Consider the following 5,000-nt stretch of genomic DNA (forward strand, 5'->3'; position numbering starts at 1 on the left):
GTGGGCTGCCGGAGCCGCTCGACCTCGCAGGGCGGAGATCTCGGCCGGCTGGCCCCACGGCGCGGAGGGCCGGGCACGCGCCCGGGCCCCCCCCCAAAGGAGGAAAGTCCCAATCGGCCCCAGGATCCGGGGACGCGAAGAGGAAGAGGGACCCGATCCGCCTGAACGCCAGACGCCCCCTGCGGTCGGGGGCGCCGGCCCGCGAAGGACCCTTCCCGTCGCGAACGTGAGCGCCACATCGATCGGAAGGCGAGAGAGGAGCGGGCCCCCCCTCCCTCCGGGGGGCGCCGACAGTCGGAGTTCGCATCCCGGCCACCGGGCCTGCACCGGGGGTGCGAGGGGACGACGGGGTCCCCGGAGGAAAAGAGCCGGAAAAGGGGGGGCTCGGGGGGGCCGGGGGCCGCCCCACCTGCCAACGTGCCCCTGTCCCCCCTCACAAGATCGGGTACAACGCGCAGATTGGTCCCCGAGGCTCATCTCTGGTTCTCACAGGTTCCGAAAAACCTGTTCTCAGAAATCTCCTCGCACCCGTCAAAATGAACTAGTCGAAAAATCCAACCGCCAATTTAGGGGGACCAATCTGAAATCCTATCCGACCTCCTGGTTCTCTCGGTCGGCCGAGGGCACTTTTGGCGACCCCATCCGGACTTCCGTGAGACTGCCGGCCATCAGGTCAACCCGTCACTTTGAATGGGGTTGACCTGATGGCCGAGCAGGGACTTAGACATTTTTTCAGCCTTTTCCTCGGGGTTGACCTGGTGTCCCGGGGGGACTTAGACATTTTTTTCAGCCTTTTCCTCCGGGTTGACCTGGTGTCCCGGGGGGACTTAGACATTTTTTCAGCCTTTTCCTCCGGGTTGACCTGGTGTCCCGGGGGGACTTAGACTTTTTTTCAGCCTTTTCCTCCGGGTTGACCTGGTGTCCCGGGGGGACTTAGACTTTTTTTCAGCCTTTTCCTCCGGGTTGACCTGGTGTCCCGGGGGGACTTAGACATTTTTTTCAGCCTTTTCCTCCGGGTTGACCTGGTGTCCCGGGGGGACTTAGACTTTTTTTCAGCCTTTTCCTCCGGGTTGACCTGGTGTCCCGGGGGGACTTAGACTTTTTTTCAGCCTTTTCCTCCGGGTTGACCTGGTGTCCCGGGGGGACTTAGACTTTTTTTCAGCCTTTTCCTCCGGGTTGACCTGGTGTCCCGGGGGGACTTAGACTTTTTTTCAGCCTTTTCCTCCGGGTTGACCTGGTGTCCCGGGGGGACTTAGACATTTTTTTCAGCCTTTTCCTCCGGGTTGACCTGGTGTCCCGGGGGGACTTAGACTTTTTTTCAGCCTTTTCCTCCGGGTTGACCTGGTGTCCCGGGGGGACTTAGACATTTTTTTCAGCCTTTTCCTCCGGGTTGACCTGGTGTCCCGGGGGGACTTAGACATTTTTTTCAGCCTTTTCCTCCGGGCTGACCTGGTGGCCGAGCGTCTCGCCGTCCGCGGCCGGAGCTAGAGATGCCCCCCCCCCCAGGCCAGCCTGCGAAGCCGCGGCCAGGATCGGGCCCCTGGAAGTCTGACTAAAAATTTTCACCGACCCCAAAAACGGTTAGGGGGGGCCTCATAAAGCCTCCGGAGCGAAAAAAAAAAAAACGGAAAAAAGGATCGGGCCCACCCGAGGCAGGGGAGTCAGTAAGGGAAAGGGGACGAGGCGGCCCGGAGCCGGGTGCCCGGAGCCGGGTGCCGGCGGCCAGGATCGGGCCCCTGGAAGTCTGAAAAATTTTTTTCACCGACCCCCAAAGTGGTATTGGGGGGGGCTCATAAAGCCTCCGGAGCGAAAAAAAAAAAAAACGGAAAAAAGGATCGGGCCCACCCGAGGCAGGGGAGTCAGTAAGGGAAAGGGGACGAGGCGGCCCGGAGCCGGGTGCCCGGAGCCGGGTGCCCGCGGCCAGGATCGGGCCCCTGGAAGTCTGAAAAAAATTTTTTCACCGACCCCCAAAGTGGTGTTGGGGGGGGCTCACGAAGCCTCCGGAGCGGAAAAAAAAAAACGGAAAAAAGGATCGGGCCCACCCGAGGCAGCGGAGTCAGTAAGGGAAAGGGGACGAGGCGGCCCGGAGCCGGGTGCCCGGAGCCGGGTGCCCGCGGCCAGGATCGGGCCCCTGGAAGTCTGAAAAAAAAATTTTCACCGACCCCCAAAGGGGTGTTGGGGGGGGGCTCATGAAGCCTCCGGAGCGAAAAAAAAAAACGGAAAAAAGGATCGGGCCCACCCGAGGCAGGGGAGTCAGTAAGGGAAAGGGGACGAGGCGGACCGGAGCCGAGTGCCTACGGCCATACCGGACGGAAGGCCCCCGATCCCGTCCGATCTCGGAAGGTAAACCGTCCCGGGCCTGGCTAGTACTTGGATGGGTGACCGCCTGGGAATCCCAGGTGCCGTAGGCAGCTTTTCCCGCTGCGAGCCAGCTCTCTCCTTTTCTGGGGAACAAGGGCAGGGTCGCCCTGCCAGGGGCCCTGGGGCTGAAGTCCCTGCCGGCCACCAGGTCAACCCGGAGCCTGCCCCTCTGCGGCCAGCAGGTCAACCCCATACCGGCAGGGGGTTGACCTGGTGGCCGGGAAGCAGAGCGGCCAGCAGGTCAACCCCATACATTCAGCGGGTTGACCTGGTGGACGGGAAGGAAAGCGGCCAGCAGGTCAACCCCATACTTTCAGCGGGTTGACCTGGTGGCCGGGAAGGAAAGCGGCCAGCAGGTCAACCCCATACATTCAGCGGGTTGACCTGGTGGCCGGGAAGGAAAGCGGCCAGCAGGTCAACCCCATACATTCAGCGGGTTGACCTGGTGGCCGGGAAGGAAAGCGGCCAGCAGGTCAACCCCATACATTCAGCGGGTTGACCTGGTGGCCGGGAAGGAAAGCGGCCAGCAGGTCAACCCCATACATTCAGCGGGTTGACCTGGTGGCCGGGAAGGAAAGCGGCCAGCAGGTCAACCCCATACATTCAGCGGGTTGACCTGGTGGCCCGAAAGCAAACCGGCCACCAGGTCAACCCGGAGCCTGCCCCCGCGGGCAGGGGCCAAGCGGACCCCCCTCCGCCCGGGCTTGCCCTGCTCCGAGCCGGGGCTTAATCCCCGTCCGGCCACCAGGTCAACCCGGAGCCTGCCCCTCTGCGGCCAGCAGGTCAACCCCATGCCGGCAGCGGGTTGACCTGGTGGCCGGGAAGGAAAGCGGCCACCAGGTCAACCCCATACTTTCAGCGGGTTGACCTGGTGGCCGGGAAGGAAAGCGGCCACCAGGTCAACCCCATACTTTCAGCGGGTTGACCTGGTGGCCGGGAAGGAAAGCGGCCAGCAGGTCAACCCCATACATTCAGCGGGTTGACCTGGTGGCCGGGAAGGAAAGCGGCCAGCAGGTCAACCCCATACATTCAGCGGGTTGACCTGGTGGCCGGGAAGGAAAGCGGCCACCAGGTCAACCCCATACAGGCAGCGGGTTGACCTGGTGGCCCGAAAGCAAACCGGCCACCAGGTCAACCCGGAGCCTGCCCCCGCGGGCAGGGGCCGGCATACCCCCGTCCGTCCGGGGTCGCCCTGCCCCGGGCTCCGGGCTTAAGTCCCGAGCGGCCACCAGGTCAACCCGGAGCCTGCCCCCGCGGGCAGGGGCCGGCGGACCCCCGTCCGTCCGGGGTCGCCCTGCCCCGGGCTCCGGGCTTATTCCCCGTCCGGCCACCAGGTCAACCCGGAGCCTGCCCCCGCGGGCAGGGGCCAGGCGGAGCCCCGTCCGTCCGGGGTCGCCCTGCCCCGGGCTCCGGGCTTAAGTCCCGAGCGGCCACCAGGTCAACCCGGAGCCAGCCCCCGCGGGCAGGGGCCGGCGGAGCCCCGTCCGTCCGGGGTCGCCCTGCCCCGGGCTCCGGGCTTAATTCCCGTCCGGCCACCAGGTCAACCCGGAGCCTGCCCCCGCGGGCAGGGGCCAGGCGGACCCCCGTCTGTCCGGGGTCGCCCTGCCCCGGGCTCCGGGCTTAATTCTCCTCCGGCCACCAGGTCAACCCGGAGCCTGCCCCCGCGGGCAGGGGCCAGGCGGACCCCCGTCCGTCCGGGGTCGCCCTGCCCCGGGCTCCGGGCTTAATTCTCCTCCGGCCACCAGGTCAACCCGGAGCCTGCCCCCGCGGGCAGGGGCCGGCGGAGCCCCGTCCGTCCGGGGTCGCCCTGCCCCGGGCTCCGGGCTTAATTCCCGTCCGGCCACCAGGTCAACCCGGAGCCTGCCCCCGCGGGCAGGGGCCAGGCGGACCCCCGTCTGTCCGGGGTCGCCCTGCCCCGGGCTCCGGGCTTAATTCTCCTCCGGCCACCAGGTCAACCCGGAGCCTGCCCCCGCGGGCAGGGGCCAGGCGGACCCCCGTCCGTCCGGGGTCGCCCTGCCCCGGGCTCCGGGCTTAATTCTCCTCCGGCCACCAGGTCAACCCGGAGCCTGCCCCCGCGGGCAGGGGCCGGCATACCCCCGTCCGTCCGGGGTCGCCCTGCCCCGGGCTCCGGGCTTAATTCCCGTCCGGCCACCAGGTCAACCCGGAGCCTGCCCCCGCGGGCAGGGGCCAGGCGGACCCCCGTCCGTCCGGGGTCGCCCTGCCCCGGGCTCCGGGCTTAATTCTCCTCCGGCCACCAGGTCAACCCGGAGCCTGCCCCCGCGGGCAGGGGCCGGCATACCCCCGTCCGTCCGGGGTCGCCCTGCCCCGGGCTCCGGGCTTAATTCCCGTCCGGCCACCAGGTCAACCCGGAGCCTGCCCCCGCGGGCAGGGGCCAGGCGGACCCCCGTCCGTCCGGGGTCGCCCTGCCCCGGGCTCCGGGCTTAATTCTCCTCCGGCCACCAGGTCAACCCGGAGCCTGCCCCCGCGGGCAGGGGCCGGCATACCCCCGTCCGTCCGGGGTCGCCCTGCCCCGGGCTCCGGGCTTAATTCCCGTCCGGCCACCAGGTCAACCCGGAGCCTGCCCCCGCGGGCAGGGGCCGGCATACCCCCGTCCGTCCGGGGTCGCCCTGCCCCGGGCT

General features: G+C 67.5%; 1 non-coding gene across 1 annotated transcript; it reads left to right on the forward strand.

Moving 5' to 3' along the window:
* The first annotated feature begins 2,292 nt into the window (after positions 1–2,292).
* LOC141979498 (5S ribosomal RNA) lies at positions 2,293–2,411 on the forward strand. The gene has a single exon (XR_012636909.1). It is a non-coding gene; the product is annotated as a 5S ribosomal RNA (ribosomal RNA).
* Positions 2,412–5,000: the final 2,589 nt, after the last annotated feature.

Source organism: Natator depressus, chromosome 28 (genome assembly GCF_965152275.1).
Source record: "Natator depressus isolate rNatDep1 chromosome 28, rNatDep2.hap1, whole genome shotgun sequence".
NCBI classification, from domain to species: domain Eukaryota; kingdom Metazoa; phylum Chordata; order Testudines; family Cheloniidae; genus Natator; species Natator depressus.